This window comes from Trichosurus vulpecula, chromosome 8 (genome assembly GCF_011100635.1).
Source record: "Trichosurus vulpecula isolate mTriVul1 chromosome 8, mTriVul1.pri, whole genome shotgun sequence".
Classification (NCBI taxonomy): domain Eukaryota; kingdom Metazoa; phylum Chordata; class Mammalia; order Diprotodontia; family Phalangeridae; genus Trichosurus; species Trichosurus vulpecula.
In genome coordinates this window covers 252,630,604-252,655,243 of record NC_050580.1, presented here as the reverse complement: position 1 = coordinate 252,655,243, position 24,640 = coordinate 252,630,604, and the positions used below count along the sequence as shown (strand labels likewise).

Below are 24,640 nucleotides of genomic sequence, written 5' to 3'. Positions count from 1 at the left end.
AGGAAGAGAATCTTCCTGATTGTGAATGATTTTCCTTAAGAAAGAATTAATGATGATAGTTTCTGTTATCTCACCTATGACTTGTTTAATGACACGTGATGATAGTAATCAGAAATAGAAGAATCACTAGCTTTTCTGTTTGGTCCCTAGAACACAGTAGTAGGATTTATTTGTCTGTAAACAAGGCTTCTATTTCATTTAAATTGTTGCTTCAGTATAGTATAACTATCAGTTTTCCTTTATTCCTACCATGCTAACATCTCATTAGTATACAATTTTCACATATTTCAAATATATCCTTATATGTGCTTAAGGTTTTTTCCTTTTCGTAGCATACAGACAGATCTTTTCTACAGCTGTTGATTGTTGCAACAAAAATGACACGTAAACATTCTGATCTGGTTTGAGTGTATGAATTGTTCACTTCAACTGTCAAGTGGGAAGGAATTCCATGTGGAAATAACTTGTGTTAGGAATTTTTCTTTTTAGTATTCTTTGTTCTTTGTTAGTGGTGATTGTCTCAAAATAGCAGGGGAGATAAGACTTTATCAACTGTCAGATTAATCAGTGGAATTCATCATGCTAAAGTAGCAAATCAGAAAGGCACTTATAAAGGTAATGCCAATGAGTAGTCTCAGTAATGAATGCCACCCCAGCCTTTTAGAAAGTTCAGTCATGAGTCATCTTCTCCATGTGAGTTAAAAAGCAACTAAGTTTTAAGACATTAAAGCCTCATTTGCTTGTAGTAATTTAAATTAAATCATTATAATATTGAAGACGCTTGCTGAGATCATTGCAGTGTTATAAAAATTCACAACACTTTTCCAGGAGGCAGTGTCTCAAAACAAAGGTAAGACCAGTGCCTGAGGCAGCTTAAGTGTTAAAATACGCAGATAATGTTTTGAAACTATGCTTTTTCTGTAGATCAGATGCATTTTTACAAGGTGACTGTTTGGAAAGATCAGCTTAAGTTGGCATAGTATTAAACAGTGTCTCCATCAGAGCATCGTGGACAAAAGGTACTAAGGTGCCAAGTTGCAGGAGAAGAATACAAGGGAACAATAGCAAGATTTAGGTGGATGAAAGGGAGGGAAAGTGTAGGTAGAAATAAGCAGAGAAATGGGTGGGGGCTGAGACATGTGAGACATTTCTGAAGGAAGAGATGAAATTTATACTTTGTCCTTTTCTGTGCTGATCTTCGTTCCTTTTGTTCTTCTCAATAGAAACTTCACAGAATGTTAGAGCTGGAAAGGACGTTAGACATGGTGTGGTTCAAACCAGTAATCGCACACACATAAATAAACTGGTACCATGAAAGGTGAGATGAGACACGCTCAAAGTCGCTGATGTAGCAAGTTCAGACTAGATTTCTAACTCCATTTTTTTTTTCTGCTACATCATGACGCCTCTGTCAAAATGCAGTGAAAAATATGGGAATCTTTAGCATTTAGGAGCTTGGGAAGAGGTATTTCTGAGAGAAAGGGAAATTCTAAAAAATGAGAAGTTGATTAGCTGCCGTAAAAAGGTCAAGAAAGGCAGGGAGCCAGCCTTTGAATTGGGAAAACCTCAACATAAGTCCCGTTTCTGACACACACTATCTGTGTGACTTCAAGTGAAACTGTGCAACAGGGAGACAAAGTTTCCCCACCAGGAACTCAATGAAATCATAGCTATAGAACAGGCCAAAACCAATGCCAAATCCTTGGAAGTTGGATTATCTGCCCCTTCCCCCCAAAAAAGAGGCCAGGGCCAATGAAAGGAACCTTTATATACCCTTAGTTGTATTACAGTCATAAGACAGTCAAGTGTTGAACATTATCTCTCGATTAGGCAGGAGCTAATTTATTTAGCTGGGGCAGCTGGGTGGCACAGTGGATAGAGTTCTGGGCCTGGAGTCAAGAAATCATCTTCCTGAGTTCAAATCTGGCCTCAGACACTTAAAAGCTGTGAGATACTAGGCAAGTCACTCAACCCTACTTGCCCCAGTTTCCTCATCTCTAAAATGAGCTAGAGAAGGAAATGGCAAACCATTATCTTTGCAAGAAAACTCCAAATGGGATTACAAAGAGTCAGAGGTGACTGAAAAATGACTGAACAATAAAAATAGTATTTAGCTAATAGGATTTCTATGTATTTAAACATCTATGAAAACCAGTCAGTCAAAGAGAAATCATTTATTCAGGTCCTCCTATTAGCCAGGCCTTGTGCTAGCTACTGGGGAAAAAAAAGTGCTGTCTTCCTAATTGGAGGTCTGACCATATTGGTTCCATGCTCAAAAACCTTCAACAATTTCCTAGTGCCTCTAAAATAAGTCAAACTTCTTAATCTGGCTCCTTCATATCTGATACTCTCCTATGTAGTTCATTTTATTCCCTTTAGTCACTACGATTCTCTCGCCAAACTGAATTCTTACCTTGTCCCTGATTCTGTTTTACCCTCTCCATCTCTCTTTAATTTTGCTTGTAGTCTACCATACCTGGAATACCACACTTCCATATCTTTGTTGAAATTCTTCTCTTCTTTCAAGCTCTGTCTTAGTTGCTACTACTTCCATATAGACTTCCTTGACTCTAGTGCCATCTGTTTCTCCTTAGTCTTGTGGAAAGTGATTTCTTCCTCCTTAAGTTTCTTAAAGCACTTTGTCTAGATATCTCTTTTGCCTTTGTCTTATATCTGTGTTCTACTTTGTATCATTCTTACCTTATATAGAGGTCTTATTCCTCCCTATTTTGTAAGCTTTTTGAATTCAAAGGATTGTTTTTGAGCCTGGCACAGTACTTGTTACCTGGCGGTTTAAAATGAATATTTGAATTGAACCAATTCAATGAGGAAGACACATCCTTAAAGATCACTAGGGGCCTTTCATTCTTGTATTTGTATACTCTTGTACAAATTAACCCAGAAGAGATAATTCCTTTAATTTTCAGTGGTATCTTAGAGTTTAACAAACTCAGTATCCCCGGTATATTTCAGCTTCTACAGTATTAAACAAGAACAAAGGAAAAGTATGAGCAATTGAATTCCAACACCATGAAAGGAGCTCTGAAATAATGATGGGCTTATTTTGTTTTGGTTTATTGATGATATAGTGTAACTACTAAGCCGAGGAGAGGTTTTGATCTGGATCAGTAGAGAATGTAGATGCTTACCCTGATGAGCTAACAAATCTTTAAAAACACTTATGTATTGTTACCCTCTAGTAATGTAGTAGCATGGATTTAAAAAAGGATGACTGATACTTGAGAGGATTTAAATTCCTTGGCATCTGACTTTGAAATATACTTAACCAAATTATACTGTACTAATTCTTAGAAAAATATACATAATCTTACTGGAAGTGAGTAGGTGTTTTTACTCAAAAGGATTTGTGACTTCATCCATAACACTATGCAGATTGTAGTTTATCCATGCCTGTCCATCCTGAGCAATTTTTGTCCACGTCTACCCAACATATTAGAGGCCTTCCTTCCTTTCTTTTGACATTGTAAGGATACCACCAGAGCATGCATGTCTTCCAGTGCTCCCTCATTCTTGCCATATGACCAGCCCATCCCTTCTTCCTATCTTTACAATTCCTTGATGATATCTTTTCCTCATGTTCTTCAGAATTTCTCACAGATTGTATGATGCAGCCTGTTCACACTTTGCCATGCTGCTTTCCATTGCCATCTGTATGATACTCAGTTTTATTCTATGTCTTGGACCATATAGCACCACTAATAAGATTACTCAAAAGATGGGCCTTTACTTTTATGGGAAGCTGTTTTTCAGTTTCCTTAAGGCAGTCCACCTTATCTCTTCCTATTCAACTCAGGGTCCAACATGTCCATTTTTACTGTCTGAACCAGATACACATACTGATGAACAACTCTGTAAGTTATTCATCCAAATATATATTGAAATATGGACGGTAAACATTCTTTGCACACTTGGAATTTCCTGTGCAGATTCAAAGAAAATCACTCTTTTGAGTAATTCACAGATCTCTAGGAAGCTGTGCAGTGTTCTGGAGATTGATTGAATCAATGTACTGTCATCCTCAAATGGGTGCATCTGGAGGACTTGAACAGGTTATTTTCTTTGACCTGGATTCTGCTCCAAATGTTATCCTTACAATGGTGAACACTTTGGTGAATATACATCTTCCTATTTGAAGCCACCTCGTTTGATGTTTTTATTATCAGAGGGCCATAGAAAAGGATTTTATCTTATTAAGAATCTTTAATGATTTGATGAATGGATGGTGGAGACTTTGTTGTAAAAAAGCATGTAAGGTGGTTTGTTTTACAAAGTCATTTTTTCATAATTATCAGACAGTAAGTAAAAAGTGTCATATTCTCTATGTCTCTAATTTAATTATGGAATGGTAAATATGTAGTCTATTATTGAATATAACTTGAGAAATTTTATTTGTTCTCCACTAATCCCCTAGATAATGTTCATTTGATTTGTGTATTAGATGACTCTGATAGAGGATTTGTATAGTTAAAAGATTAGACATATAGAGTGTTATTAATATTTTCTGCCTTGCTTTTTTCTTAATAAGGTCTGAATTTTTTACACACACCCTTGTTATCTTCCCTTTTCACGTATTACACATCAGTTTCCCAATGCCCCCACAATCTTGTCACCCCCAGCATAGATCTTTGTATATACAGACTTGTTCCAAGTAGCTTGTTTTTCTTATCCCTGCTCTCTTAAGAGCCATTTATACCTTTTCTGTATTCTAAACCAAGACTGTGATGTTAGAGTTCTGGTGTGGTAGTTCTCTGTCTTTGGATGTAGAAAAGAGTATTGGTGTAATTTTTGCAAAACTTTCCTGTTTTTCCTTTGTTTTGTAGCATTCTTTCCATTTTCATCCTTGAATTCACTTGTGACAGTTTTTCTGAATTGGAAAACTTATCAAGCTTTCTTTAAACTTGTTTTACCTTTGAATGTTTATACTTTCTGAGATAACACTGCTTATAATCATTTATCATTCTTCTGCGTAAAGTTTTACAAATGAGTTTATAGTATAAAATGTCGTTGCCTTTGGTAGTTTTGAATGTTTGCTGACTGAGGTAGTTTGGGGGCTTTTTTGGTGTCTTGTGATAGCAATTAATTTATATTGCTTAAATATCTGAATTAACATTCGAGTCAGTGTGGATGTTTTCTCTTTTTCGTTTCCTATTTTGGATGGGTATTTGTTTACATAACTCATGGGTAAGTTGTTTCAGTTATACAGCATATCATTTTCTCATTTTTATTTCTTGGGGTTTTTCTTCCTTTTTTCTGATCTTTAGGTTGAAACACATCAATAGCTTCACACTGTGCACACATAGCTAACTCAAGACATCAATGACAAGTCTTTCCTATCTCTTAACATAACATATGTTAACGTAATCTTTTTTGTTCTTTGCAGTGTTATTTGCTGCTTGCCACGTCCAGCTAAATGTGGGAGGCTTATGGTGTAATCTACAAGTTTTTGGCTTCTTTTCTTTACTTCTTCCCTCATTTTGGTACTTTTATATTGAACTTACCAAGTGTCAACGTGTATATTAATTTAATTTATAGTATCTCATCAAGTTCTTTTTTTCAGAGAAAGATCAATTTTAATTTTTTTAAGTTTATTTTTAGTTTTCAACATTCACTTCCATAAGTTTTTAAATTTTCTTCCCCTGCCTCCTCTCCCCCCTCCCCAAAATGGCATGCAATTCAATATAGGCTCTACATATACATTCCTATTAAACATATTTTCACATTAGTCATGTTGTATAGAAGAATTAGAACGAATGGGAGCAGCCATGAAAAAGAAAAACATAAAACAAAGAAAATAGTCTACTTCTATTTGCATTCAGACCCCATATTTCTTTTTCTGGATGATCCAAATTTCTCATTTAATAATGTTTTTGTTGCCTTTGAGTGTATGATAAAACCTACTCCACCAACTTCTTTTTCTGCCCCTCCCAGGAGTATCTATGAGTCATCTTTTCATTTAGCTGTAACTTCCTTCTTTCTAAGTTTTCCTTATAGCGAGAATGTCAAGGTTATTGATATGATTTAGCACCTCCAGAAATATGTCCAGAAATATTGGAGAAGGATCTTAGGGTAGAGGTAGTCAAATTAAAATTTACTAAGTCTAAAAACTGGATGATTCATAACAGTTTCTGCCTACTTTCCTGCCACTCTAATACTGTGGAAGCAGAAACAGAAGATGACTACACAGGAATGAGAGAGATTTATTCTGTTTTCCCCCATGGGTTGAGTTGCTTTGAAAAAAAAATTCAGCACCAAGTGATTAGCATACTGATGATGTTCCTCTCCACTTTTATCTGGCTTGGTCTTTAGAAAATATGTTTAGACTGTTTCTATCATGATAGAACCTGCTAGAACTTACACTCCAGCCTTGTGAACTCAGGTTTAGTATACATCGCAGTGAGTCATACGTGAGACTTTGTAATCAATACATACTACGTACCAGTATATAGCTTGCAAAGACCTTAGAACTAAGTTCAAATGTATTCTCTGGGAGTTTGGAAAGATGGACAAGTTTATGAAGACATTCAAGTCAAGCTCCCACAATTATTTCAAAACAAATTTATTAAGAATAATTCTTCTCTAACCCCCCCCACCACATACATTAGTCAACTATAGTTTATATAGACAAGTTGTTTCATTTTTTAAAAAAGAAGCAGTTATATAAATTAGGCCTTATTGAAATGAAATGTAAGGAAACTGATAAGTATTGGAGAAGATGTGGGAAAATTGGAACATTAATGTATTGTTGTTGGAGTTGTGAACTGATCGAGCATCCTGGAGAATAATTTGGAACAGTGCGCAAAGGGCTATAAAACTGTGCATATCTTTGATCCAGCAATACCACTACTAGATCTGTATTCCAAAGAGATCATAAAAAAGGAACTCACATATACAAAAATATATATAACAGCTATTTTCGTGGTGCGAAGAATATTGGAATTGAGGGGATGGCCATCAATTGAAGAATGGTCTGAACAAGTTGTAGGTGGATGATTTCCATACATAGAATGCTATTGTGCTATAAGAAATGATGAGCAGGTGAATTTCAGAAAAACCTGGAAAGACTACATGAACTGATGCTGAATGAAGTGAGCAGAACCACAAGCACATTGTACCAGTAAACAGCAAACATTATGTGATGATCAACTCTGATAGACGTAGCTCTCCTTAGCAATCTAAGACAATTCTAGAAGACTTATGATGGAAAATGCTATCTACACCAGAGAAAAAACTATGGAGTCTTAAAGCAAATGAAAGCATATTATTTTCACTTTTTTGTGTTTTTTTCTTTCTCGTGGTCTTTCACTTTTGTTCTTTCACAACATGCCTATTATGGACATATGTTGAGCATGATTGTACATGTATATCTATATCAGATTGTTTGCTGTCTTGGTGAGGGGACAGGAAAAGGAAGAGGGAGAAAATTTGGAACTCTAAATCTTACAAAACTGAATGTTGAAAACTATCTTTATATGTAATTGGGAAAAAATAAATATTACTATTAGTGTAAAAAAGAAATGTAATGTAAATTACACCTCCAATAACATAATAATGTGACATATTAAAAGATTAATATTTCTTTGGTAATTGGATATGCTTGGTAAATGAGAGAGAAAATGTTTATTTAAAGAGAGCTCAAGAGAACTTGGCACTGTAGAAGCTGTAGAATTTAAAATCCTGTCTATTGCTTTTCAAAGAACAATTAAAGTAGTCAAGTACTTTAAGAACTTTGAAAACATGCAGTAATATTAGTTTTATTCAGATTGGCTATTTCTCTCCAGTCTGAGGTAATTTGATCTTGCTAGCTGACCTAAGCTAGGAATTAATGACTTTTTTGCTTTAATGTGGTCTGGTGTTTTCTACCACTGGGTCCAGAATACTGAATGCCGTTCCTGAACATGAAAGCTTCTTACTATTCTCTTATTGGAGAAAAAGCTGAGAGTTGTTCTATAGAGGAAGGGGTCAGTAGTTCTGGTTTCTCTTTTATATAAATTTGACAGTGGGTCCTTCTGGCCACCAGTTAAACAACAAACTTTTACCCAAACATTTACTATGTTCCAAGTGTTCCAGGTACTGTGCTAAATCCTGGGGATACAAAGAAAGGAACTCACATTTCTAAAGGAAACAGACAACATGCAAATAACCTGATATGAAAGGTTTTACACCAATAGAAGGAATTGTGGAGTGGGAATATGGAAAAGACTTCCTATAGAAGATGGGATTTAAGTTAAGACTTGAAGGATGCATGACAGGTAAGAGTTAGAGGGAGGGAGCAGAACATTCCAGGAATGGTGGACAGCTGGTGCAGATGCCATGGAATATGATCTGGAGTGTAATATAAGGAATAGCAAGTAGATGAATCTAAGTACTCATAGATAGTGCATTTAATTGCTTACTAAATGCAGGCAATAAAAGATAATGGTCCCCTACTCTTGAGAAGCTTCCATTCTAACAGGAGGACCAAACATAAAGATAACCTTGAAGTGGAGGAGGGAGGAAGGATATATATGCAGGGACAAGTTTGCTGGTGAAGAGGTAGAATAATCCAAAGAGAAGTTGAGCTGGAAAGGAGCATAGCTGGAACTTCCCACAAAATGGTGACCTTTCCCAGGAAGTCATCTTAGGGCAGTGTCATCTGGAGGTGAGCAAAGTTGCTGGGTAGGAGATGGAACATCCTACAGAATGAATTGAGCAGGTGTGGACATGACTGAGGTTCACAAAATGCTGAACCTGAGCCAGGGATCATAGAGTGTGTGGAGGGAAATAAAGTATTAAAAGACTCGAAAGGTAGGAGGGGAACAGCTTGCGAATGGGCTTTAAATGCACACACATAGGATTTTACTTTTGGTCCTAGAGTTAATTGGGAACCATTGAAGTTCATAGAGTAGAGAAGTGATATGGTCAGACCTGTGCTTTAGGAAAATCACTTGGTAGCTGAATGGAAGATGGTTTGAAAGAGAAGAACTTGGGAAAGAGAGAACAATTAGAAGGCTATTTCAGTAGTCTCAATGAGAGATGATGAGAGTCTATACAACAATAATGACTATGTGATGGAGAGTAGGGGACATATATGAGGCATGATATGGATGTGAAAACAAAATTTGATAAGATTGGATATGTGAGATAATGTGAATGAGGAGTTGAGGATATCAAAGTTGCTAGCCTGAATGACTGTGAAGATGGTGGTGCTCTCAGCAATACAGAGGAAAAGTTGGAAGAACAGAGGGTTTAGGAGTGGGAAGAAGATAAGGAGTTCAGTTTGGGACTTGCTGAGTTTGACAGAACATCCAGTTTCAGATGTCCAAAAAGCAGATGGTGGTGTAAGACTGGAGCTCAGGAGAGTTATTAGGACTAAATGTCTGGGAATCATCTACATAGAGATAGTTGAAATAATTCTTGAACCCACCATGGTAATTGATAATATTATCCAGTTAGAATTTTAGCCTTTTGTTGTATCCTCAGTGCTTTTTAAAATTTTGCTTTGTTTTGTTTTTGCACAGTGCTTGACACATAGTGAGTTGTAACAACAATTCTACTTGCTACTACTGTGGCTATATAAGGCCAATAATATCAGCACACAGGAGGGCTACTGGCACAGGTTCTTTGGTCTGCTTTTCTAAGGAAAGCAACTTTAAGGGGTTAACAGTCTTACTTTAATTAAACGTACATATTATTCACTTACTTCAGGGGAAATGGCACCCTGAACTTCAGAGCAAATACAAATAGAAATTACAAACAGAGAAAATATAAACAGAGCAAATAACACAAATCAACAGACAGGCTTCTAGCTGTATGACCAAAGCTATACATACATAGTTACCAGAGAGAAAGAGAGAGAGAGAGCCACCAACATCTGAGTGTTCAAAGTGTAGGTTGGGAGGTATGGGGGAGGGCTCCTTGATGGCTACCCAGAGTCTCCACATGACACTCTTCCAATGAGTGAGCCCCAAACAAAATGCTAACCTCAGAGAACTCACTTCTTCAGGGTCAGAGGGTTTCACACCTCTTTGACCTAATTAGCAAAAGAGTGTGGGCCTTCCTACAAACAAAGGCAGGACTCAGTCAAAGGCACTTGATTGCATTAATGCTGGGAAGCACTCCAAAACAGACAACAAAAAGTCTCACTTCGCTTGCCATTACATGAGTGCTCAATAAATACTTGACTGACAGATAATTTAAAGGGAGTAGAGAATGACAACCAAGATAAAGCCTTGGAGGCTGCTCACAATTAGTGAGCATAACCTAGATGAAGATACAACAAAGAAAACTGAAAAGTAGTGGTCAGATACCTGGTAGAAAAACCAAGAGACAAGAGTGTAAGGAAAATTTAGGGAGGAGAGAATATTCAGGAGAAATGAATGATTGACATTGTTAAAGCCTGCAGAGGCATCAGGAAGGATGAAGATTCAGAAAAGACCATTAGATTCAACAATTAAAAATCACTGGTAAGTTTGGAAAGATCAGTTTCAGTTGAATGATGAAGTTGGAAGCTAAATTGTAGAGCGTTTAGAATTAAGTGCAAGTAAAGGAATTGGAGCCACCTAGTAAAAAGCTCTTTCAAGTAGTTTAGCTGAGAAGAGGGAGAACAATATAGGATGATATATTGCAGGGATGTTGGATCAAGTGAGAGTCTTTTTTAAAGCTAGGGGTGACTTGAGTGGGCTTGTAGGCAGCAGGGGAGGAGCAAGTAAAAAGGAAGATATTTTCTCTGTGTGTGTGTGTGTGTGTGTTCTCTAACTATCCTTGTGCTATAACTACCAAGAATATAGAATAATTGATAAGAGAAAATACATTCGGCTAGATAGCTTTTCAATATTTTCTCAGTTCCTTCTTCCTTCCCCAATTTTTTCTTCTTTTCTTTTCTTTTCAATGCCTTGACCTATTTCAAGCATAGTCTCTATAACAAGACCATTATTTTATTATAGACTTTTATCTTCCTACTGGTGCTAAAACCTGGAGAAGATGGATTCCATGAGCTGAAAACTCATAGGCTGCTCTATTAATTAAGGCAGTTTGTTAGTGGATAATTGAAAATTGCCCTCTCATATTCTAAAAACTCCATCTACTTAGTTGAGCTATTGTATAAGCTATCAAATGCTTTGTTAAAATCTAAATGAACTATATGGCCATCTTATGTCTACTCTAGCAACCTCTTTTTGCTAGACATCCACTCACTTCTCAATCCCTTATTATTTAGCTTCCCAGCCGCTACTCATAGTCTTCGTTTTACACAGACTGCTTTGTCCTCTGTTCATTTTGCCTTCTTCAGTCTCCATTGCTCACATCATTCTCCAGTTTTGATGTAAATCATACCATTATTTTCCCTCTTCTTTCTACCCTCCCTACCTTAATAATGACCATCTGTTGAAATCATTGCCTTCCTTTAATAATCATCTCAAATGATATCTCTCCTCCATGAAGCATCCCTGGATTCCTCCAAATGAAAGTTATATTTTGCTTCTTAAATATTTCATCATATTTTACTTGGACTTCTTTGCACTTTTCTTAGTTTTTCAGATATTGTTATTTGTGTACTTCTTCAGATCTTCCCCCCACTATTCCCATGCTAATAAATGCTTATTGAATTTACTTAAATTTTAAAAAGGCATTTGACAGTCTCCCATAATATCCTAGAGAGGGCTATGCAAGATCACCAGCCTCACTTTCTCCTCCAGAGCCATCTGGGTCCAGTGGCCTGATATTCACCAGGACTACTGGAGATGGCCCAAGATGCATTGCGAGACCCTGGTCCTTTCAGGCCTTATAAGGTCTTTTCAGGTTCTCACTTTGAGTGAGGTAATGCTCATTCAGCAAATAGGCCTCTTTAAGAAGTTAATCAAGGGATGGCCCCTTTAATCAAAACTCAAAAAAAAAAATCAAACTGGGAGGGGAAGACCCCCAAGGTTCCTGGCCAAAAGAGGAACAGTTGCTATTTAGTATTTACATTTACTCTGTGCTAGGAGGGCAGGGACCTATTGTCCAATCTATGCAAGTCATGTCATCATTTCCGTGATGCCATGGTGCTCTTTGACAGCCTATGACTAGCCTCTGCCTCTCCTCTGCCTCCTCTCCATGCTTTCTTTCGATGGCTGAAGGCAACAAAAGACATAGGTACTTAGGAATGATTTTTTAAAAAGTAACATGAGGAGTAGTAGGAAAAAATACAACCCAGCCATCTCCTATTCCTTCTCCAGAAAGATAGAAGAAAACGTGCTAGACTGAGTCCTGATTTGGAAATCTTAAAAAAAAAAAAATCAGAGTAATTTTTGCAGCCCAAGTCAACATATAACAGAAATCTACACTCGGTGGGAATGGGGTTTAATCAAGTATGGCTTTGTGGAGCATTCTAGCACAGGAAGTGAAAGAAAGCTGAGGCTATGCCCTATGCTAAGAAGGGATCACAAAGGGACCTACCTTGTGCATGGTGCCAAAACAGGTACCAGCTAGTAAATTTAATGCTCCATACCTAGTTTGCAAATCTATGGTGGAGTGAGGAAAGGACCTGTGCCTAGGAGAGGCATTCCTGGTTGAAGAGCTGTGGCAGTCCGTAAGGGGGAAGATCTTACCGTGAAGCCTCCTGTGGAATAACTAGGGCATGAATTCAGACTAAAGGGGATTTTACAGTTCTGTCACTGTGAAAGGAAAGCGTTTCACCTTACCAGCAGTCTGGTCGAACTCCAATGAGGGACAAGCACATAGCTATGTTGCTCAGACCCAAACCCAAGTCAGGAATTTGAGGAGCTCAGACCAGAAGGACAGTGCTCAGACTTTGCCCTGGATTGGACCACTTTAGGAGCCCTAAAAACTTAAAAGTCCCCAGTGTGAGCTACCAATTTTATTGCTATATAGTTGGGCAAAATAGTTTCTAACGATTTCTTTTATTTACTCTTGACTGTGAATTCATTTTTTTTTTTCCATTTTGATGCTGGTTATTTGGTTTCTTAAAAATCAAATCTACTTTATTGTTTTTCCCTAAAAAAAAAAAAAGACCTTCTAGTTTTAACTCAGTTTTTTTTAAGAGATAGAAGATGGATCCAGGGAAGAAATTTTGAGTCAAATGGAGAAAAAAGGAGACCAGGGGTAGGTATAGATTAGTGATGAGCTACATAACCAGGGACATGTCTGGAGAAGACCCCTTGTCTTCTCCAAGGCATTGTCCTCTCTGACACATGCTCATTTTTGGGAAGTGAGACTCAATGGAAAAGGGAATCCATGGAGCAAGCTCTACAAGGCAATAGCAAACCTCCTAGAGTGAAACACCTAGATGGATATCTTAGAAGCTTTGATTTCATGAGAAATACAGAGAAAGAGAGGACCACACAATTATAAGGCTCTGAATCAGATATTGAGAGTCTAGAGGGACAAGAGGATGGATAAAAAGAGAGTAAGAAAAAATCTTTTGGTAAGAGGCACAAAAAAATGAAATTTAAAACCAGAAAGATAACTAGCTAAAGGAAGAGAGAAAGAAGGTGCCTACTTGAATAATTAAGAGGAAAAAAGGGAAGAATGATATAAACAGATCAAAGTAGGAAGAGATAAAGGAACTAAGAAGCAAAACCTCAAAGGCAATGAGATTAAAACAAGATGAGAGGTTTGGGGGTAAAGGAAGAGAACCAGTGGGAATAGGGCCACCTTCAAAAGTATTAAGGTAAAGTAAATTACTTAAAGATTAAGTAAGGTAAAATAAAAAGATAAAGGTAAAAGAGTAAGGTAAAGGAACATAATACTGTGTTTTCAGCAGGAGAGACCAAAAAAAATCATAACTTGAAAAAGAACAGTATTAGACATAGATACTGGAAAATATAAACCTAACTCATAACTCTAAATGTGAATGAATTAAGCAATTCAGTAAAATGACAGAGAATCACAGATTGGATTAGAAAACAAAACCCTACAATCTATTGTCTAAAGGTAATACATTTAAAAAACAAAGACATGCACAAAATAAAACTGAAGGAAAGAAATTTACTATCCATCAAGTTAATACAAAGAAAGCACAAGTTGCAATTATGCTTTCTGACAAAGCAAAAACAAACATTCATAAACAACAAGCCAACATCACCAATATACACAAAGATATATACTCCAAATGCCTTAACAGCCATATTTTTAAAGGAAACCTTATCTGGCTATGAGAGTACATAAACATTAATGCAGTAGTGAAAGGAGATTTCAATAACCTCCTCTCAGTTTTGGATAAATCTGACAGATAAATAAAAGGAAAAACAAGGAACTGAAAAATTGCTGGAGAAACTGGAGTTACAAGACTTATGTTACCTTCTAAATGAGACAGCAAAAGAGAGTGTGTGTGTGTGTGTGTGTGTGTGTATTAGCACCACATGGAACTTTTATAAAAATTGACTAGGACATAGAGATATTACAAACAAATATCAAACAAAAAAGGAAGAAATAGTTAATATATTCTTTGTAGGTCATGATACCAAAAGAAAAAAAGTAATTGGTTTGGGGATGACCATGGATCCAAATGGAAATTTAGCAGTGAAATCCTAAATGATTAATGCGTCATAGACACAATACCTATGTAAAAGAAAATGGTAACAATAAAACAACATACCAAAATTTCTAGGCTGCAGCTAAAGCAGTTTTCAGTGGCAAAGTCTTATCTTTACCAACATACATTAGAAGAAAAGAGAAAAAGATAGGATTAATGAACTGAATATACATTTAAAAATTAGAAAGCTATCAAACCCAATATGAACAAAATGAAGATATATTAAAAATTAAAAAGGAAATAGATAAATTGGGGGAAAGCCATATAAATAATTGATAAAACTAAAGACTGATTCTTTGAGGACACAGATAAAATTGACAAATTCAGCTAATCTTATTAAAAAGAGTAAAAAAAAATCAAATAAAAAAAATAGCAAATGAGCAAGGTAAAATCACAGAAAGACCAAAAGAAATAAAATATCAATCTGAATATTTATGCCAACAAAACTGAGAACACAAAAGAAATAGGGAAAACTCCAAAAATATGAAATACTCAAACTATCAGAAGATCAGATAGAGCTCTTAAATAGACCAGTCTCAGAAAAGGAAATAGATCTAGTTGTAAAGGAACTACCAAAGCGGTGGGATAAAAAATGGGGTCTGACCAAAACAAAACCCTAATCCTAATGAATTCACAGAATTCTATCAAATTTTTAAGGAACAAGTAGTACCTGTTCTTCACAAATTGTTCTCAAAACCTGAGAAAGAAAGCACCCTCTCAGATTCCTTTTATGAGGCAAATAACAGTTCTAATACCTAAATGGAGAAGGATAAGACAAAGAAAGACAACTGTTGCAGGCCCATATCACTAATGGACATTGACTTAGAAATTGTTAAACAAGGCCTTGTCAAGCAATTTATCCAAAAAATCATTTGTTGTGACCAACTAGGACTTATACCAAGGTTGCAAGGATGGTTCAACATTAAAAAAAAACAATTGAAGTAATTAATAATATTATAAACCAAAACATCCAAACCACGTGCCCATCTCAGTACATGTAGAAAAAAGCCTTTGACCAAATACAATACTCTTTTATGCTAAAAAACCTTACAAAGTATTGGTATGGAGGGACATTTTTTGATATCATAAAAAGCATCTAAAATCAAAGGAAAACATTTGGAACGGGAATACTCTAGAACCTTTCCCAGTAAAAACAAGAGTGAAACAAGGATGCTCTCCCCACTATTATTTGATATATTTCTGGAAATGCTAGCAACAGCAATAAGACAAGAAAATGAAATTACAGGCATAAAAATAGGTACAGAAGAGACAAAATTATCCCTATTTGCTGATAATATTATTGTTTACTTGGAAGATCCTAGGGAATCAGCAAAGATACCAGTTGAGATAATAGCTTCAGCCAGATTGTGGTATACAAAATAAATCAACCACATTTCTATGTAAAATGACAAAACACAAGAAGCAATAATAGAAAGGAAAATCCCATGCTAAATAATTACAAAATGCATAAAATATCTGAGAATTGACCTACTAAAGTACACATTGAATCTATACAAGATTCAATAGATTCAATTAGAAAGCTTCTTAAAGAAATAAAGAACCACTTAAATAGCTGTAGAAATAGTCAATGCTCCGACTAGGCTATGCCAGGGTAATAAAAAAGACAATACTATGAAAATTAATTTATGCTTTTAACGCTATAATATTCTAGTTACCATGAGGACACTGTCTAGAACTTGATAAAACAATAACAAAATTCATATGAAAAAACAAGATATAGACTATCTAGGGAACTGATAAAAAGAGCTAGCGACAAAGAGAGAATAACACTCAGATGTCAAACTTTATCATAAAGTAGCAGTCAGTGGGGCAGCTGGGTGGCGCAGTGAGTAGAACACTAGCCCTGGAGTCGGGAGGACCTGAGTTCAAATGTGGCCTCAGACACTTGACACACTTACTAGCTGTGTGACCTTGGGCAAATCACTTACCCCCAATTGCCCTGCCTTCCCCCTCAAAAAAAAAAAAGTTAAAAAAACAAAGAAAGTAGCAGTCATCCAAACCATCTAGTATTGATTAAAAAATAGACACCAATGAAAGAAACTAAAGAAAGGAGAATCAGAAATGATAGAACTCAAACCCCATTGTTTGATAAAGTGAAGAGCATAGGTTACCTAGGGGATAACTCTTTATTTGATTAAAAACTGCTGGCAAAAATTAAGCTTAGACTGTCAGTTTACACCATATTCCACAACACATTCTAAGTGGATATGTGACATTAATGTTAAAGATCATAATTTCTTTTAAAAAATAGAAGAGAGAACATACACTTCTCACAGCTATGAGTAGGAATACATTCTTAACTAAACAAGAGATAGAGGCAATTATAAAAGATAAATAATGTTGATTACTTGAAACTGGAAAAAATTAAGCAAGAGTCTTTTTAGAATTATTGTAATGAAATGGGAATGCCAGAGGAAAAAATATTGAAAAAGTAATGAGAGTAATGAAGATAGAATTGAAAACTAAATTAACAGTTTGCTATAAAAGGTATTAAACTTTACTTAAACAATAGACTATTTGAAAATTAGAATGAACCAAATAGAAACCAATGACTCCCATGAGATGATAAGAAATATTAAAACAAAGTCAAAATACTGAACAAATAGAAGAAAATGTAAGGTATATTATAGCAAAACCCACTAATGTAGAAAACAGATCAAAGACAGATAACTAAACATCATTGGATTATCTAAAAGCTATAGCCAGTAAGAGAGCCTAGACTTTGTATTTCAGGAAATCTTAAAAGAAAATTGCTGAGGGGTGAAACCAGGATTGCAGCTGGAAAACAGAGACTGGCTTAAGCTCTCCCCCAGATCCCTCCAAACACCTGTAAAAGATGGCTCTGAACAAATTCTAGATCTGCAGAGCCCACGAAATAGAAGAGAGAAACAGGTCTTGAGCCCAGGGGAGCCTGGATAGTCACTGGGAAGGGTCTATTGCATGGTGCTGGGAGCGGAGCGCAGCCCAGCATGGGCCATGCCAGGATAGAACAGACCGGGAATGGGCCGGAGCCGGCCTGAGGGCCATCAATCATTGAGCTGTGGCAGTTACCAGACTTCTCAACCCACAAACTCCAAAGACCATGGAGCAGGTTAGTGGGAAAACTGCTGTATCAGGGTCAGAGCGGTCCGGCCCCAGCCCTGGGGATTGGCAGAGGTGGCACAGTGGAGGTGGCGGCAGCAACAGGAAGCTCCTGCAGCTACTTCCAGAGCTTGAGAGTCAGCTGCTTCCTGAGTCCCTGGCTCACACGGTGGGAAGAATCAAGTGGTGGATCTGAGTAGGAGCGGAGGGAGCGCTTAGCTGGCACAGAGGAGGCTTTGCCGTGCTTGGACCTGGGTTGCAATCCTCGTTGGCAGTTCTTGGGGGAGAAGGAGCGTTGCTGTGGCAGTTTGCTTTGTAGAAATAGCTCTGAAAAGAGCAGCGCAGCCCCTAAAGCTTGGGACAAAACACTCTCTACTCTACAAGCAGTCATACCCTGACAAAAAGCTCAAAGGTCAAGTAAGTTGGCTGGGAACATGGCCAGGCAGAGAAAATGCTCTCAGATTCAAACTCAGACTTTGGAATCTTTCTTTGGTGACAAAGAAGACCAAAACATACAGCCAGAAGAAGTCAACAAAGTCAAAGAGCCTACATCAAAAGCCTCCAAGAAAAACGAACTGGTCTCAGGCCATGGAAGAGCTCAGAAAGGATTTGGAAAAGCAAGTTAGAAAGTAGAGGAAAAATTGGGAGGAGAAGTGAGAGTGATGCAAGAAAACCATGAAAAACAAGTAAATGACATGCTAAAGGAGACCCCAAAAATACTGAAGAAAGTAACCCTTAAAGAATAGACTAACTCAAATGGCAAAAGAGCTCCAAAAAGCCAGTGAGGAGAAGAATGCCTTGAAAGGCAGAATTAACCAAATGGAAAAGGAGGTCTAAAAGACCACTGAAGAAAATACCACCTTAAAAGTTAGATTGGAGCAAGTAGAAACTAGTGACTTTATGAGAAATCAAGATATTGTCAAACAGAACCAAAGGAATGAAAAAATGGAAGACAATGTGAAATATCTCATTGGAAAACCACTGACCTGGAAAATAGATCCAGGAGAGAGAATTTAAAAATTATTGGACTACCTGAAAGCCATGACCAAAAAAAGAGCCTAGATATCATCTTTCAAGAACTTATCAAGGAAAACTGCCCTGATATTCTAGAGCCATAGGGTAAAATAGAAATTGAAAGAATCCACCGATCGCCTCTTGACAAAGATCCCAAAAAAAAACTTCTAGGAATATTGTCGCCAAATTCCAGAGCTCTCAGATCGAGGAGAAAATACTGCAAACAGCCAGAAAGAAACAATTTGAGTATTGTGGAAACAGAGTCAGGATAAGACAAGATGTAGCAGCTTCTACATTAAGGGATCAAAGGGCTTGGAATATGATATTCCAGAGGTCAATGGAGCTAGGATTAAAACCAAGAATCACCTACCCAGCAAAACTGAGTATCATGCTCCAAGACAAAATATGGATTTTCAATAAATTAGAGGACTTTCAAGCCTTCTCGGTGAAAAGACCAGAGCTGAGTAGAAAATGTGACTTTCAGACACAACAATCAAGAGAAGCATGAAAAGGTAAACAAGAAAGAGAAATCATAAGGGACTTACTAAAGTGGAACTGTTTTGTTTACATTCCTACATGGAAAGATGATGTGTATAATTCATGAAACCTCAGTATTAGGGTAGCTGAAGGGAATATACATATATAGAGAGACAGAGGGCCCAGGGAGAGTTGAATATGAAGAGATGATATCTTAAAAAAAATCAAATTAAGGGATGAGGGAAATATGTTGAGAGAGGGAAAAAGGTAGAGATAGAATGGGGTAATTTATCTCACATAAAAGTGACAAGAAAAAGCAGTTCTGTAGGAAGGGAAGAGGGGGCAGATGAGGGGGAATGAGTGAATCTTGCTCTCATTGGATTTGATCTGAGGAGGGAATAACATACACACTCAATTGGGTATCGTACCCCACAGGAAAGAAGGAGGAAGGAGATAAAAAAGGGGGGATATAGAAGGGAGGGCAGATAGGGGAGGTAATCAAAACCAAACACTTTCAAAAAGGGACAGGGTCAAGGGAGAAAATTCAATAAAGGGGGATAGGATAGGAAGGAGCAAAATATAGTTAGTCTTTCATAACATGAGTATTGTGGAGGGGTTTTGCATAATGATGCACATGTGGCCTATGTTGAATTGCTTGCCTTCTTAGGGAGGGTGGGTGGGGAGGGAAGAGGGGAGAGAATTTACAACTCAAAGTTATAACAACAGATATTCAAAAAAAAAGTTTTTGCATGCAACTGTGAAATAAGATATACAGGCAATGGGGCATAGAAATCTGTCTTGCTCTACAAGAAAGCAAGGGAAAAGGGGATGGGGGGAAGTGGGGTGACAGAAGGGAGGGCAGACTGGGGAAAGGGGCAACCAGAATATATGCCATCTTGGAGTGGGGGGGAGGGTATAAATGGGTAGAAAATTTGTAATTCAAACTCCTGTGAAAATCAATGCTGAAAACTAAAAATATTCAGTAAATATTAAGCACCAAAAAAGTCCCAGTTGTCACTATTGAGAAATGCAAATTAAAACAACTCTGAGGTACTACCTCACACCTATCAGATTGACTAATATGACAGAAATGGAAAATGATAAATGTTGGAGGGGATATTGGAAAACTGGGACACTAATGCATTGTTGATGGAGTTGTGAACTGATCAAACCACTCTGGAGAACAATTTGGAACTTTGCTCAAAGGGCTATAAAACTGTGCATACTCTTTGATCCAGCAATACCATTGCTAGGTCTATATCCCAAAGACATAAAAGGTGGGGCGAGCTGGGGGGTATTTGTACAAAAATTTTTATAGTGGCTCTTTTTGTGATGGCAACAATTGGACATTGAAGGCATGTTCATTAATTGGGAAATCACTAAACAACCTGTGGTATATGATTGCAATGGAATATCATTGTGCTGTAAGAAATGACAAGCAGGATGATTTCAGAAAAACTTTCACAGATTTACATGAACTGATGCAAAGTGAAATAAACAGAACTAGAACATTGTACACAGTAACAGCAATATTATACCACAATGAAGAATTGTGAATGAATTAGCTATTCTCAGCAATACAATGATGAAGCATACTGTCTGCCTTCAGAGAAAGAACTGTTCTTGTTTGAATACAGACTGAAACATACTATTTTTCACTTTCTCTCATTCTTTTTCTTTTATTTGAATTTTCTTGTACAAATGACTGATACGGAAATGTTTTATATTGATTGCACATGTGTAACCTATACCTCATTGCTTTGGAACTTAAAACTTTTTTGAAATGTTAAAAAAAAAAAATTTGTTTTAACATGTAATTGTTCTTATGTTCCCCTCTATGTAGCACAATGCCTTGTGCTTAAAGCAGGCACTTAATAAATATTAATTGAATTAATTTGAGAGACAAACAGGGAAGCCCCATTTTATGCTTAAAGACAACACGTAGTGGGCCAGCTCTGAGAAAGTCCATTCTGGGATAAGATACGGGCCAGAAGCCTGTTCTTGCCTTTGCGCTGATAACTCAGCACGTGGGTCTCTCCATCCCCCCCTCAGCATACATGTGCTGTTTAGGATGAAGGCTCTTCAAGCCTCCTCGGTATACACATGCTCTCTCTAATACCCTCATGGCACACGTACTAAATACCACCTGTGGGCTATTAACACAATATTGTTTACAGCAAAAGGGGAACTAAGCAAGAGGAAGTCATGCATTATGCAAATGCCTCGCAAGTGGATTTGTTGATTTTGCTTGCCTAAAAGGTATATAAGCCCTGTCCCTCAATTAAATAAATGGAGCTGTTTTTTACTCTGCCGCCTGGCCCGCGTTTTTCTTTTCACTCTCCGCGCATTCATTCATTTCCGGCCATTTCAGCACCACAGCTACTGGTGGCAACAACATATATAATTAAACACTGTAAATATTACACTCATTGTACCAAGTGTTATTTTGTTGCTGTTCAGTTGTTCAGTAGTGTCAACTCTTTGTGACCTCATGGACCTTAGCATCCCGGGCCCTTCTATTCTCCACTGTCCCTTGAACTCTGTCCAAGCTCATGTTCATTGCTTCCATAATGCTATCTATCCATCTCATCCTGTGCCATCCCTTTCTCCTTTTGCCTTCAGTCTTTCCCAACATCAGGGTCTTTTCCAAGGAGTCCTGTCTTCTCATTATGTGGCCAAAGTAGCTTCAGCTTCATTATTTGTCCTTCCAATGAATAGTCAGAGTTAATTTCTTTAAATATTGACTGATTTGATCTCCTTGCTGTCCAAGGGACTCTCAAAAATCTTCTCCAGCACCACAATTTGAAAACATTAATTTTGTGGCATTCGCCTTTACTTATAGTCCAACTCTCACAGCCATACATTACTACTGGAAAAAACATAGCTTACCTTTTGGACCTTTGTCAGAAAGGTAATATTTCTGCTTTTTTAGTATGCTGTCCAGATTTGCCATGGTTAAATATCTTGGGGTTTACAGGCTAGATTTCTTTCTTAAGGACCGTGCCTTCAACCCAAATCACTCTGGTCCTCATTGATTGACAATAGGTCCCAGGCCAAACTCCACTAAGTTGTTGTTTGGTCCCTGATTGATTCCCCAGTGAATGTAAATAGTAACAGTTTCTCTTTTGACCAGCAACCCTGAGGGTCTTCCCCTCCCAGTTTGATTTTTTTTCTGGACTGGGTTAAAGAGGTCATTCTTTGCCTCATTTTTTTACCTAACCTTAATCATTGATTGGGTGTTGCCCCAGTCAAACTGAGACCTGCTCAAGACCTTAGCTTTAAAAGGCCAAGGTTTTCCACTATATCCTGGGCCATCTCTAGCTTTCCTGATCTGTATTGCCACTGGACCCAAATGTCTCCCGTGGAGAAAGTGAGGATGGTGATGTTGTACAGCCCTTCTTCAGTTAAATCCAATTCACTTGCACGTCATAGCATCACCTCCATGATGACATGGCCCTCTTAGAGAACTAAGGATCAACATCAACAACAAGGAGCGGGCGTCTTTTAATTTAACGGCTACAATCTCTATCTGCAGTGATCTTTGAGCCCAAGAATATGCAGATAGCAAAGATACTTCTTTCAAAATTTGACTAATCAGGTAAGGAAGAAGGAAATTATGTATCTGAACAGAACTTTGAAAAAAACTAGATCCGATAAATGTATTCCAGTTAAGGAATGAAACATTGAAAAAAAATTTTCAGCATCACAAATCAGAGATGTGGAAATATGAAACATCCTTTTACAGACATGAACAGAAGATTTTAACTAACAGAATAAACATGAATGAGATACATATGTCTTTGTAAGTGACAGAATGATCCCTCAAGCAAGGAATTACGTCAAAGAAGAAATCACTGAAACAGATAATTATAGGAAAAAGAATAACAGTGAGAAAATGTACTATAATTTTTGTTATTCAACTAATAGAATCCTTGGAGGAAAATCAGTATCTAAGAATATTTAGAGAAAGAGCGTATAATTTAAAAATGAGAAAGCCAACAAATAACCTTCAAGCTTAAAAGTCTAAATTTTAGAAATCAGAGGAAAAAGAAATAAAATTGAAAACAAAAAGTTCTGACGAATGAAATAAAAGGCTGTGTTATTTTAAGACTAACGAAATCAACAAAATATCAGCTAATTTGATTCCTCTGAAAAGTGAGAGGAAAGCCAAATTACCATAACTTAAAAATGAAAAGTAGACATTCCTCATAAAAGGAGAGGAAATAAAGAAAATTATTGAAAACTACTGTGTCCAGTTATAGGGCAACAGAACTGAAAAGTTAAATAAAAAATAGATGACTACCTTCAAACTATAAAGCAATTTCAAATGACATCTAAAAGCAAAGAATAAAACCCTGGTCATATTGGTTTCCTAGTAAATTTGTTACTTGGAAAATTTGCTAGGAAAAAATCCTAGTAAATATTTAAAGAACAAAATATTCTGTGCTTTATAACCTGTTCTCGAAGACATGGTTCTGATCCTACCTCTATAATTGACAGTTACCTGTTGAACAAGTTGTTCTACTTCTCTGGTCTTTTTTGTTAATTTGTAAAATGCTAGGAACGTGATCTTTAAGTTGTCTTCTAGTTCTGAAATCTTATTCCAGTCTTTGTTCAGAATGTGGAAACATCATATTAGATCATGTAGGAGAAACTTTTCAGGTGAAATTTTGTAACTACTTATATATTGCTGACTGCTTTCTAACTAGACTTTTTAAAAATGAAATTTTAATTATATTAAATTATTGTAATTAAAATGTTGTGATTATTGTATTTAAATTGTATTAAATAATTGTAATTAAATTGTATTTTAGTTGAAGTGTTATTTTTATAAATTTTTATAAAAGTAATGTTAGGCCACTGCAAGCTTTTCCCATCATCAATGCCTCATTTTGGATATCAGTTATTCAGCAGCACTGGGCTGTTTTTAGGTATATATAGGGCTTTAGGAGCTTGGGGTTATTCTTGCTCTTGACCTGTTCCTTGGTATAGGAACGTGGATTAGGAAACACAACTTATAGAATTGCCCACTACACTGAGAGGTTGTCTGGCCAGACAAGGACACAAGGCCTTTTTGTTTCAGCAGCAGGGCTTGAACCCAGATCTTCAAAAATCCAAGGATAGTCCTTCATTCCCTATGCCAGATTCACTATGCCTGGCAGGAAGTTGTGGAAGAGTAAATGTGTTTTATAAACATAATTTTCTTCATCTTTGAGAACAAACCAGGTGCAAGCCTTGTTTCTTTTTACTGTAGTGTTTTTTGTGTGTAGGGAGGGCATTGGGTGGAGTGGGAGGATGCATTTTCTTCATTACGTTTTTCACCTTGTAGTGTGACCCAAGGTAAGAGTATGGGTGAAACTGAATCTCCCAGTTTTAGGTAGACCACCACTCTATACGCACACATGTGCAGAGTAACTTTTCTGAGCTAAGCAGTGGGTCCCCTGCTGGAGAAACCCTTTTTGGGTTGTGGTTTTTTTTTTTGTTATATAATACATATTCTTAATTTCTTCTGTGGAA

General features: G+C 36.9%; 1 protein-coding gene across 1 annotated transcript in view; it reads left to right on the top strand.

The window, feature by feature from the left end:
* The window catches only part of RPS6KA5 (ribosomal protein S6 kinase A5), a 207,503-nt gene that overhangs the window by 84,152 nt on the left and 98,711 nt on the right, over positions 1 to 24,640 (top strand). The gene's annotated exons all lie outside the window — the stretch shown is intronic.